The sequence below is a fragment of the Lissotriton vulgaris genome, chromosome 1_1, assembly GCF_964263255.1.
Source record: "Lissotriton vulgaris chromosome 1_1, aLisVul1.2, whole genome shotgun sequence".
In the NCBI taxonomy this organism is placed as follows: Eukaryota; Metazoa; Chordata; class Amphibia; order Caudata; family Salamandridae; genus Lissotriton; species Lissotriton vulgaris.
Window position 1 is genome coordinate 64,029,171 of NC_141685.1, and position 13,347 is coordinate 64,042,517.

The 13,347-nt window shown below is 51.5% G+C and overlaps 2 protein-coding genes across 2 annotated transcripts in view; both read right to left on the reverse strand.

Moving 5' to 3' along the window:
- The window catches only part of LOC147737295 (uncharacterized), a 28,832-nt gene extending 23,338 nt beyond the window's left edge, over window positions 1-5,494 (reverse strand). The window contains exon 1 of the mRNA XM_086924977.1: window positions 5,281-5,494. The gene's annotated coding sequence lies outside the window, so the exon portion shown is untranslated. The remainder of the gene's footprint in view (window positions 1-5,280) is intronic.
- Window positions 1-13,347, reverse strand: part of LOC147737284 (uncharacterized) — a 1,685,245-nt gene that overhangs the window by 1,132,367 nt on the left and 539,531 nt on the right. The window lies entirely within an intron of this gene.

Here is a 13,347-nt window from a genome sequence, read left to right on the forward strand (position 1 = left end):
AAGCACCACCTGAATATCTTTTGAGGTGTTATTCCTGTGGCGCAGTAGGGACAACTTTATAGTGTATTGCTCTGATTTAAGAGTATACAAGCTGTTTGTTTTGTTCTCAGTGGGGGAACCAATCATTGATTTATTGTTTTTTTTATTTTTGATATATGTATGTGTTTGATATATGTTGTATATGTTGTATATATTGTATATATATGAGTGTGATTTAATTGTTTGTGTAAAGATGTGTGTTGGACTTGGCCCAAAATTTTTCGCTTTCGACCCCCTTGTCTAGGATGTCTCCCCCATGGTAATAAACCTGTATAGGCCATGTGTGGTAGGAGTTGCCCTGTATTAAAATGTAATGTCATGTAATGGTGTGAGCCCTTGTAAATTTCCCCGATTTTAGAAATGCACCTGAATGAAATGTTCTGTGTTTAAAATGGATGCCATGGCCATGGGTTTTGCCACTGGACTGTCATAGGTCAGCGGTCTAGATAATATTACCCAGCCACCCATAGCTTTTGGAGGGAAAGCCTGGCACCCAGGGTGCTCAACCCCTGACCTTGAGCCAGATTAGGCCAGCTTTGCCAACATTCTAGAAGGTTCTGGCACTGCCTGGGAGGAGGGTATAAGTAAGGGGGATGTGCCACCAGAGAGTCACACAGAGCTGGGACAGGAAAGAGAGGGGACCTGTTGCGAGGTGTTACCGCCACATGGGCCTGTGAGCTGGGCCCTGCACCCCTAAACCCCCCCCCCTGCTGTCTCCCGGGCCCTGACGAAGAAGGGCCCCTACCCAGGTCCCTGACACTGTGGGGACAGTGAATTATGCCAGCGCTGCGTGGAAGAAGCGCCCAGGAGGTGAGTAGTGGGACTGTCTACCCCCTCTGTTGAAGCTGTGGCCCCCTTTGGAAGTGCTGGGCCTTTAAGAGCCGCCTGGGGAGGATTGTGCCCCCGAGGAACTTTGGCGTGCTAAAGCACTGTGTCCTGTGACTGGTGTGGGCCCCGGGGTGCTGGTGGCCCTGAGAGCTGTGTGGGCCGAGGGAGGAGCGGTGTGCTGTGAATAGCGCCGTTTGCTGAGGAGACTGTGAGGAGAATCGAGCTGGAGGAGCCTACCCTCATTTTGGCGCGCTGTTCGCCATATAAATAATTAAATAAAGGGAGCCTACCCCTTGTGCCGCCGATCTCACCGCCGCGGCGCCGCCATGGAGGGACCCCCCCCACTGTGGTGGTTATCGTTGCGGCGGCCCCCGGTGCCAGGAGAGGGCCGCTGGAGTTGAGTGAGGGCCGCGATAGGCCTGAGGCCGGCCTGGCCAGCATCACGTGGCACGGTAACGTCACCTGCCACGCCCCCAGCCCGCCGCGTATGGATTGGCCTGCGTGGCCGTGCCCCTGGAAGGCCACGCAGGGATTGCCAGAGAAGAGGAGCCGACCCGAAGCCCTGGGTCCCCGTGAGGTAGGAGGGGGACCCAGGTGAAGCGCCGGAGCGGGGACCCCGTGGTCGAGGAGGGAGCCCCGATTGTGGCCGTGAACCGGAGCGGATGCCCACCCCGCCGGTGAGTGCCCCCGCAGGAGGAGGCCGACGAAAGCCCCGGGTCCCCGTGTGAAAGGGGAGGGACCCGGGTGAAGCTGAGGAGGCACCGGTGCGGGGCCCCATGTGCTCTGGAGAGAGTCCCGTTTGTGCCTGAAGCCTCGCGGAGGCTGCCTTAAAGTCCCGGGCCCCCGTGAGGAAGGAGGGGCCCGGCTGTCGTTAGGGAGGAGGGGGCATCGCGTCACGTGGTCGGTGCCTGCCCCCCCCCCTCCACGGAAGAGAGCCCCGCATGCCCAAGCCGGCCACAAGACTACCCTGCCTGTCTGTGCTACCGCGAGGAGGAGCAGCACCGGAGGAGAGCCTCGGCAGAGGGAAAGCCAGAGCCCTTGACGTCGGCAGAGCCTAGGAGCCCGGTGAGTGGGGGGGACGTGGGGAATCGCCAGAGGTCTTGGGAGAAGCTGCGGGTGGGAAGCATCGGGGCACGTATCGGTGCCCCCCCCCCCCCCGGACCAATCCTGCGGGAGCACGCTCGGCGGCATCGCAGTTGTAGGAGCTGCATCGTGGTCATTCAGGAGACTACCACTGGGCCACCTCAACCCCAATTAACCCCGTGAGGCCTACTGGCCCCCCTGAACTGGGTCAGGGCGAACGGGTCTTCAGGGTTTAAGTCCCAAGTGCCTAGACCATGGGCGAGGACCGCTAAAGGCTGCTGGGCCATGGAAGTTAGCCCCTGACTAGGGGTCTGTTACTGCCTGGTGATTCTTGCCCATAGAAGAGGGTTAATAAGTAAGGAATTGACTGTGGAGTACTCGGATGAGCTGTTTACCCTCCGATGGCAGGCTGTTCTTGCCACCCTACTGAAATGTCGCCTAGATTCTTACAGGGAAATACTTCTAGGGTTGCTTTACATAAAGAGAGGCTCATCCCTGCCTGGTGAAATGGCTAGTCATGCCCAACTGAAATGTTTATTCCTGCACAAGTGACCGGGTTAGAGGAAATGCTTGATTATCCCTGCCCATGAATGGTTGCGACCTGTTACTAATGTATATTGATGTTTCACGCCTGTTAGGTGATCCTACGCTGACTCCAGGCTGTTATACAAATAAGGTTGTGGGCCCCTGTGGATGTTATATACCTGCCTAAGTGAGCCTAATGCACGCACTGGTGAGGTGCGCAATGTGTTGGATGCCCAGGGTATTGCTCAGGAATAATGCGCCAGTGTTGAAATGCTTATGGTTAAATGCCTAATGTCACAGCGTAATGTGTATGCCTAAGGCTCTATTGCATACAAGGTGCCTACTACCCTGATGAGATGGTCATCTCCCTGGCCTAAGGTGATGAGACCGATATCTAATGTTGATGTGCCCTTTTACTGCAGGTGTCCTGCCCCGGTGCTGGCCTGACGTGTCATTCCAGGCCACTGGTTCTATCCCATGTTAATAAGCAAGCATTGCTGATTTATTACAGGTGTTCCTGTCTGTTGGGATTTGCTGTGATGCCATGAAGTTTTCCTTTACAGGGGTCGGGTTGGAGTTATACTGTATGGGGTGTCCTGATGCTAAAGTTGTACTTTGTAGTTACAGACTACTGCTAAGGATGAGAGCCTGAGTAGGCCCCGCCATAGTGACCCCAGGTTTAATGACAATTTAAACATTCTTCTTTATTTCAGCCATGGACTTACCAATTCAGCCCTTACTTGCCATGTAAATAATCCCCCCTGATACACTTGGCTCTGGTGCCAGTTGGCGCCGTGTTGTGATACCACTGTTTATGCATTTTTGCCTTGCAGGTTGGAGAGATACTAAACTACTTCTTTTTCCAACTCAAGCTGGTGTCCTGCCTCTTTTGTGGTGTGCCTGGTGTGTCGTCTGTGTGTACTGCGTGAGTGCTTCACATGTCCTCCGTAGTTTGGCCTGCTCGCTTGGTTCCATGCTACCCCCTTGGAGATTTGGTAACCCGTTTCTTACAATGTGTATATTGTGTATATATGAAAACTGTATATGTACGAGTTTGTTGTGACTATACTGTGTTTCTTTTCCCGTCACTTGAAACGTACACAAGCTGTAATAGCAGAAATTAATTTGTCCTTAATAAGAATAGAGATTAGCAAGGTAATTAATTGTACTCTACTGGAAATAAGTGTTTTTGCTTGATCCCTCCATACCATTCTTTTGTGATTTTACATCATTGATGTTATTGCCCTGGTATTTGAGAGTAATTTGGGCATGACCCCTATCATGTATATACTTGTCCACTGAGAAAAACTTGCACTACCTTTAGCTACAACCCAATTGTGCCCCGCAATAAACACCTGGATGCGACTCATTTCAAATTATGCACTCGACAAGAGCAATATGCTGCCTGAAAAAAAAAGTAATAACCTCCTGGAAAAGAAAACACTTATAGGGAATGCAAGATTAAGTAAAGCATGGGACGCCCTTGGGTAGCTTCGCGCTTTATAAATCCAAATCCATCCAAATCCAAATCCCTGTGTAATATTAACTGGAACAACATGGTTACCTTAACACTTTTACACTCAATATTTAGAAATCAAAGAGTGTTTTTGCCTGAAAAGTAAAGGACATGACTACAGGAATAGGAAGGGACCCGTTTCAATGCCCATTGCTTATATCCTTACAAAACGTAAGCAGTATGATTTAAAAAGACCACATCCTTGAACACTGAGCCGTGGTACACATTTTATAAACTATAATAAGGAAAACAGCCGATAAGGATTGCATTAAACGTTTTCCACTCCACGCACCAACAGAAAGACGAGGAAACTAAAGTACTGTTTCACTGGCAAACTCCGTGAAGTGGCGCTAATGTGTTTAGGTGTGAATAAAACCAATCTGGCCTCTTTGCGACCCCTCTGTTGTGCTTTACTTTGTATTTTTCTTATTTTTAACCTTTTTTTCTCTTCATTCCTAGACTGCACTTTGGAATAGAAAAATTTGAGAAAAAGACGACATTTCCAGCAAAAGTGTTTCTTTCTCTTTTGGATCCATTTCACAGGGGAACAAATGAAGGAAACGAGAGGAAAGATAGGGTAATAGCCGTTTCTTGAAGTCACGCTTTCATTCAGCAAGTGAGGAAGAGCGAGACAGAGCGAGGGAAGAAGAGGAAGAAAGGAGGGGGCTGCTGACCGCGACAAAGCAGCAGAAGTGGACACTCTCCTTGTCAGAGTAGAAGGCGGAAGTGCCTCTTTCTGGCCAGACACACCCAGGCGCAGCCTGCACGTCGATGGGTGCGTGAGTCCAACCTCCCATGGTATAAAAAAATCAGCAACAATGAGAATTTAAATTTCCCTCAAATGTGCAGGTAAAGAAGTGTGGTGGCAAAGATTCCTCACAGTGCAGTATAAAGCAGTGCAGCGATAATGCATCTCTCCTAGTGTAGTAAACATCAGTGCAGAGTACACATTTTACTGTGCATGCCCCCCTGCAGTGCAGTACAAAGCAGTCCATTGTGAACATAGTCCTCATAGTGTGGTAAAAAGCAGTACATTGCACAGAGATGTCTTATAGTGTGGTAAAAGCAGTGCCCTGTCCACAGATTACCTCTTTAAGCTATAAATATCTCTCACAGTGCCCTGAAAAGCAATGCACTGTGCACATATTTCTTATAGTCAAGTAATAAACACGTACAATGTGCACAGATTTCACACAGTATTGTAAAAAGCAGTCCAGTGTGCAAAGATGTCTCATACAGTATTACAAGTCATGCAGTGTGCACAAATGTAAAGATTAAGCGTTAAATACCTTTGTGTGCAGTGAAATGCAAAGTAACATGCAGTATTTCCCAGAGAGCAGTAAAAAGCAGCACAGTATGCACGGATTTTTATATAGTAGGTTCTCTCCACCTCCTGGATGGGGGGGGGGCAGGTTTGGAGTCTGCGGGGCTGGGGGGCAGATCTGGGGGGGTCGGTGAGGGTCTGAAGATGTAGATAGCTGCACAGACACCCGGAGAGGGGGTCCTTCCGCCTCTGCAGTCAGCTGAACACAGAAAGAAGCCGGAAGGAATCAGCATCTGATGCTTGTGCTGACTCTGTCGCCCCTGACCCGGAACACAAGTTTCCCCATGATTGGGCCATACTCAACAATTGGCCGAAAGTGAAGTCGGAATATGCTGTTGCTGACTCTGCCGTTGATGACCCTGAGTCCTTCTTCTCACACTGTAACTTCCCCCAGCGCGGTCAGACACTGCTCCTCCGCACACGCGCAGACTGCCGAGACACCAGAAGTGGCTGGACACGGCTCCCCCGCACATGCGCAGACTGCCGAGACAGAGGCAGTGGCTGGACACAGCTCCTCCGGACATGCGCAGACTGCCGAGACACTGGAAGTGTCTGGACAGCGCTCCTACGCACATGCGCAGACTTCCCTAGTCACCGGACGCTAACTGAGTATTTTCACATAAATGAGCCTAAAACACTCAAAAGGTAAATAGACTTTCTTAATTAGGAATGTTGTTATTCACCTGAAATCCACATCCTGCACTTCACGTGTAAGAGACACACACCCAAAACGATGTGGCGTAGCGGCCAGAGCTGCAGTCTTCGGGTCGAGTACCGGCGTCGGCTCACAGACCTGTGATTCTGGGCAAATCACTCCATCGCCCGGGTCTGGAACAAGTGAAGGTGGCCGTGTGTAAAGTGCCTGGGCCTCATGTAAAGCGCCCCAATACCTCCTGCACGACTTTGACCATAAAACTGCAACAACCGCCCCCCCCCCCCAACCCCAACCCTGGAAACGAGGCAGAGCACGGATCCAAACAGAAACAAACAAAGCAACAACCTCGAGTTTAACACTCCCTGCACTGACACTGACTCCCTGCACTGACACTCACTCCCTGCACTGTCACTCACTTCCTGCACTGACACTCACTCCCTGCACTGACACTCACCCCCTGCACTGTCACTCACTCCCTGCACTGATACTCACTCCCTGCACTAACACTCACTCCCTGCACTGTCACTCACTACCTGCACTGATACTCACTCCCTGCACTAATACTCACTCCCTGCACTGACACTCCCTTCCTGCTCTGACACTCACCCCCTGCACTGATACTCACTCCCTGCAATGTGGTAGATTCAGAGCATACGGTTCACTGACATCTGAGCCAACAGTGATTGAGCAGAGTCTCTCCAGCAAAGCAAAAATGCACAGGAGAGGTGAAGAAAGTTTAGGAGTAAGCCTCCAACAACTATAGCACAGAGATCGGCAGGAGCAGGGGAAACACAAGGTTTGGCTGGGGTAAGAAGTGTGGGACAGGGACATCACAGCAAGAGGCGAGGTGCATGGGCAGACATGGCAGTGTCACACACAGTAAGGTCATAGACAGCAGGGTTAGAGTTTTCATGATCAGAGGTTGTAGAGGCTGGAGGAAAACAGGGTTGAGACACACTGTCACTCTCTCACTCCTCTCCTTTACTGCCAGTCACTCACTTTTGGCACTTCACACACTCCCTTCCTGCACTTTCACTCACTCCCTGCACTGACACTCACTCCCTGCACTGTCACTCACTCCCTGCACTGACACTCACTCCCTGCACTGTCACTCGCTCCCTGCACTGTCACTCACTCCCTGCACTGTCAGTCACTCCCTGCACTGACACTCACTCCCTGCACTGACACTCACTCCCTGCAATGTGGTAGATTCAGAGCATACGGTTCACTGACATCTGAGCGACCAGTGATTGAGCAGAGTCTCTCCAGCAAAGCAAAAATGCACAGGAGAGGTCAAGTCAAGTCAAGTCAGAGAATTTGTATAGCGCACTACTCACCCAGAGGGTCTCAAGGCACTTGAGGGGGGGGGGGGGGGGGGGGGAGGGGTTGCGTTGGCTACTTATGGAATAGCCAAGTTTTGAGTTGTTTTCTGAAGGAGAGATGGTTTTGTGTGAGGAGGAGGTGGGTGGGGAGAGAGTTCCAGGTTTTGGCCGCTAGGTAGAAGAATGATCTTCCACCCATGGTGGCTCTTCGGATGTGTGGGATCGCGGTGAGGGCTTGATTAGACGATCGAAATGGCGTGTGGGGATGTAGAAGGTCAGGCGCGAGTTGAGGTATTTGGGTCCTAGGTAGTAGAGGGCTTTGTGTGCGTGGGTGAGAAGACGGAACGTTATTCTCTTGTTAACGGGGAGCCAGTGAAGGTCTCTCAGGTGACCGGATATGTGATTGTGGCGGGGTATGTCTAGGATGAGGCGGTCGGAGGCGTTCTGAATGCGTTGGAGTTTTTTCTGTAATTTGGCTGTGGTTCCGGCGTAGAGGGTGTTTCCGTAGTCCAGTCGGCTTGTGTTAAGTGCTTGGGGGACCGTCTTTCTTGTTTCGGTGGGGATCCATCGGAATATCTTTCTGAGCATACGTAAGATGTTAAAGCAAGATGATGAGATGGCGTTGACTTGTCTGGTCATCGAGAGGGAGGAGTCTAGAATCAATCCCAGGTTGCGAGCATGGTCTGTTGGTTTGGGTGCGCTGCCCAGGGTTGGTGGCCACCATGAGTCGTCCCATGCGGAAGGGGAAGATCCTAGGATGAGGACTTCCGTCTTGTCTGAGTTCAGTTTTAGGCGGCTGTTCTTCATCCACTCGGCTACTTCTTTCATTCCTTCGTGTAGGTTGGTTTTGGCGGTGTTTGGGTCTTTGGTGAGGGAGAGGATCAGCTGTGTGTCGTCAGCGTAGGAGATGATGTTGAGGTTGTGTTGGCATGCGATGGCTGCGAGGGGGCTCATGTAGACGTTGAAGAGGGTGGGGCTGAGTGATGATCCTTGTGGTACGCCGCAGATATCTTCGGTAGCCTCTGATCTGAAAGGGGGGAGGCGGACTCTCTGGGTTCTTCCGGCGAGGAACGAGATGATCCAATCCAATGCTCTTCCTTGTATCCCAGCGTTGCTGAGGCGTTGTACCAGGGTGCTATGACAGACCGTGTCAAACGCTGCGGAGAGGTCTAGGAGGATGAGGGCAGCTGTTTCCCCGTTGTCGAGTAGTGTTCGGATGTCATCTGTGGCTGCGATGAGGGCGGTCTCGGTGCTGTGTTTGGCTCGGAAGCCGGACTGTGAGGGGTCGAGGCAGTCGTTAGACTCGAGGAAGGCGGCAAGCTGACTGTTGACGGTCTTCTCTATGACTTTGGCAGGGAAGGAGAGGAGCGAGATGGGGCGGTAGTTCTTGAGTTCAGTGGGGTCTGCTGTAGGTTTCTTCAGGAGGGTACTGCGTTCGGCATGTTTCCAGCTTTCCGGGAAGTAGCGGTGTTGAGGGAGCAGTTGATGATATCTCGGAGATGGGGTGCGATGATGGAGTAGGCCTTGTTGAAAATGTGGTGGGGGAATGGGTCGGTTGGTGATCCGGAGTGGATGGAGTTCATCAAGCGGATGGTGTCTTCGGTACTGATCGGGTTCCAGGCGCAAAGCGTGGTGGTGGGGAGCTTCAATTCGGTGGTGGGGGGGGTGGACTGGTCGTCGAAGCTATTATGTATGTCAGCGATTTTGCTGTGGAAGAACGAGGCTAGAGAGTCGCAGAGGTCTTGAGAGGCAGTGATGTCGTTGGTGCCGGCCACGGGATTGGTGAGCTCTTTGACAATGCTGAAAAGTTCCTTGCTGTTGTGGGTGTTGTTGTCGAGACGATCCTTGAATGCTGATTTTTTGGTGGATCGGATCAGCTGGTGGTGTTTGCGGGTGGCGTCCTTGAGGGCGGTCATGTTGTCTGTGGTTGGTTTTTTTTCGCCAAGTTTTCTCGAGGGTGCGGCAGTTCTTTTTGGAGTTTTTGAGGTCGTCATTGAACCAGGGGGCTTTTTTGCTACCTGGCTTGTAGTGATGGTTTTTCATGGGTGCTAATTCGTCAGCGCAATTGGTGATCCATTGTGCGAGATTGATGGCTGCTTGATTTGGGTCCGATGCTTTGGCGGGAGGGTTTTGGTTTAGCGATGTGGTGAGCTGGTCGGTGGTAATTTTGTTCCAGTTTCTGCGGGGTACTTGTTGTGTGTGGTGGTGGGTCGTGGTCTTTCTGAAGTTGAAGTGGACGCAGCTGTGGTCCGTCCAGTGGAGTCCTGTAGCGTGATTGAAGGAGACGTGCTTGCTGGAGGAGAAGATTGGGTCGAGCGTGTGTCCGGCGGAGTGGGTGGGGGTGTTAACCAGTTGTTTGAGTCCGAGATTGGCGAGGTTGTCCAGAAGGGTGGAGGTGTTGCTGTCGTTGTTCTTTTCCAGGTGGAAGTTGAGGTCCCCTAAGAGATTGTAGTCCTCGGAGGGGAGGGCGTGTGGGCTGATAAAGTCAGCGATGTCTTCGCTGAATTGTGTGCGGGGTCCTGGTGGTCTGTAGATGAGGGTGCCTCTGAGTGTGGTCTTAGGGTCGGTGTGTATCTGAAAGTGAAGGTGTTCAGCGGCTGAGAGGGGGGCGTTGGAACTGGTCGTGATGCGGATGGTGTTCTTGTGGACGATGGCGATGCCTCCTCCTGTTTGGTTGGTGCGGTCCTTTCGGATGATCTTGTAGCCGTCCGGGATGGCTATTGCGATGTCGGGTGTTGATGATGCGTTCATCCAGGTTTCTGTAAGAAAGGTGACGTCCGGCGTTGTGGTGTCCACTAGGTTCCACAGTTCAATGGCGTGTCTGAGGATCGAGCGGGTGTTGAGCAGGATGCACTTCAGGTGGTTGTTGTCGGAGCTCTGTTTGGCGTTTTTGGGTGTAGTGTGGGTCTTGTTGCAGCAGAATTTGCAGGAATGGCAGGTGAAGGGTCCATGGGTGAGTCTTGGGGCGGCTTGGTGGCAGACGAGGAGGCGGACGCTGTTGAGAGCATGGAGGGTTGCGGCGTCGTATGTTAGGCGGGTGGTGGGGATTTTGCGGGGGCCGGGGGGTCTGGCGCTGGGCGCGGTCCAGGCGCGGACGGGCGTAGACGGGCTTACCTTTGGCGCGCCTTCGGCGCACATGGGGCGCGTCCGCTGCGCGTGAGCGCTGCGCGAAAGTGCATCAGTCATAAGTGGATAGTGAAGTGGGCGGAGCGAGGGAGGGGCAGCTGGGAGGTGGGAGCGGGGTGGCGAGTGGGGAGGGGATCGGTGAAGCTGGAGGGAGCGGGGGTGAGGCCGGAGCAGCGTCAGGAATGGAGGAAGAATCGAAACCCAAACAAATGGAGGCAGGAGGCACAGTAAATAAATACAGGGGCACGGAGGCACTATTAAAATCACTACAGGCACAATATGCACAATATGAAGGCTCAAACACCACTACATATACGGGGGCACGAAGACACGATTAAATCAATGCAGGCACAAAATGCTGGGTCAGTACTTAGCTCAGGACCACTACATATACGGGGGCACGAAGACACGATTAAATCAATGCAGGCACAAAATGCTGGGTCGGTACTTAGCTCAGGAAGGCAGTGGCAGCGGGAGGAGCGACCGGCTCTGACCAGGTCAGGTCGTTTAGGAGTAAGCCTCCAACAACTACAGCACAGAGATCTGGATGAGCATGGGAAACACAAGGTTTGGCTGGGGTAAGAAGTGTGGGACAGGGACATCACAGCAAGAGGCGAGGTGCATGGGCAGACATGGCAGTGTCACGCGCAGTAAGGTCATAGACAGCAGGGTTAGAGTTTTCATGATCAGAGGTTGTAGAGGCTGGAGGAAAACAGGGTTGAGACACACTGTCACTCTCTCACTCCTCTCCTTTACTGCCAGTCACTCAGTTTTGACACTTCACACACTCTCTTCCTGCACTTTCACTCCCCTTTCCTGCATTGACACTCACTCCCTGCACTTTCACTCACTTCCTGCACTGACACTCACTCCCTGCTCTGACACTCACTCCCTGCACTGACACTTCCTCTTCCTGCACTGTCTCTCACTGCCGTTGTGTGCTGTTAACACTGGATCTTTGGAACACCTTGATAAGCCACGAGTATTCAGTGATCACAGATTTAACCTCTTTATTTGCAGGCATGAAGGGAAAATAGCTGCAGCGCAAATGATGGACGGAATGCTGAATGAATCAAACATTCACCCCCAGTCAAGAGATCTATTCTGTTGCTCACCATGCCAGCCCATGTTGAACCCAGCCATATGCAAATCAGTCTTGACCCTGTGCCTCATGGGAACAGTGCAGCCCGAAATGCCAAGCCAGGTTCCTCCCTGGACTTAGAACAATCATCCTGGGATCAGTTTTGGAGTAACACCCCTTATCAGCCAGGCCAGCTTGAATCCAGTGGAACAGCGAGCAAGAGACCCACGTCTGGGCATACCCATCCCACTTAGGATGAAAAGTGCTGCAGCAACAAATGATGGACGGAATGCTGAATGAATCAAACATTCACCCCCAGTCAAGAGATTTGGGTTAAATCCATTGTTGTTTTGCTCACTTCACCACCCCAGTTTGGACCCAGCCAAATGCAAATCAGTCTTGACCCTGTGCTTCATGGGAACAGTCCAGCCCGAACTGCAAAGCCACGTCCTCCCTGGACCGGAAACAAGCATCCTAGGGCCGGTTTCAGGGTAATACAATCATCAAGGAGCTGTCTAAACTCTAATGGACACTCGACATGCGGTCCTCAAGAGATTGTATAGAGTTTCATATATCCCGTTCAATATAAAAATTACATGCAACTCCTCAGTCCACTCTTCCCAACAAACTCCTTGACCTGGCTCTGTGAATGCAGCTTAAGAATCTCCCTTGAAACATGCAACTTGACAGAAAGCTTCTCCAATAGCGCTCTTCTTGAATCGTATGCGGCAAGAACTAAAACTAAAGTCCAGGCGGTGGTTGCTAGCTGGAAAAAAAGGGCCCTGGATTTTGCTCCATGCTGTCACTAGAGACACAGTACCACAGTCCGTCATTGCATCAGCAGCCCATATAAGATCCACAGAACCACGTCACTCATATCCCTGCACCTCCTGATAGGGATGGGCGATGTTTCAATGAGCTGGGAAGAAGGACCAGTTCTGCGGTAGCCACTTCTGTAAAGACAGGAAATGCTCTGCTAGTCCAGTGTGTAAAGATAGTTCACCTATTACCGACCTCATCCACAAGCGCAGGCGCGGTGACAGGAAGGCAATAATAATGGGAGGAGCCAGCCTCAGCATTCATAGTCTGCACTCGAACGATGGTTTCTAATGCTGGTTTGGCTCCCATTACCAGGAAGACTTACGTAACTGGATACCACTGATCTTCACCTCCAACTGTCCAAGATCCATCCTCTTGCAGTCTGGTAAAGTTGACAGTGCTGTCCTTCTGGGTGACTCTGTCTCCCAGCCCTTTGCATCACCCCTGGGGAAGGAACAGGAAGTGCCCAGGCATCCGCAGGTCTCGTCAGATCCTGCAGGATGGGAATTCAAGGACAACTCTTCCACTTCCGGGTCCCTGCCAGGAGGTACCCTGCTGCAGCCTAAACCAGCTCCTGCTCTTGGCCCTGGTAAGTTGCCTCAGGTCATGCAGAACGTTAAAATTCAACCACTGGAGTTTAAAATACATAGGGAAGAGCCTTTTATGCTGGACACTATGTTCTGTAAATAAGCAAATTAAACCTTGTTGTAGTCCTGTGAGAAGTTGGCCTGGCATATGATGTCCACATAGACCCCCCAGGATATTGCGGCATAGATTTGCAAATTTTGCGGCAATAAAATTGAAATTTAGCAGCACAAAAAAGAAAATTGTGCAGCATTATTGCAGCACTTTATTTGACCCGTAATCATCCCTTTTCAGCCTTAAATCAATGGAACCTTTTTTAGCAGAGTATTCCACTTTGAAACAGGTATGTTTAAAGTTTCTCCAACTCTGTGGAGAAGTGTGGCTCACTGGTTAGAGGAGGCAGTCCCTGATGCAGAGGTCAGACCAGGTTTCAATCCCCGACGC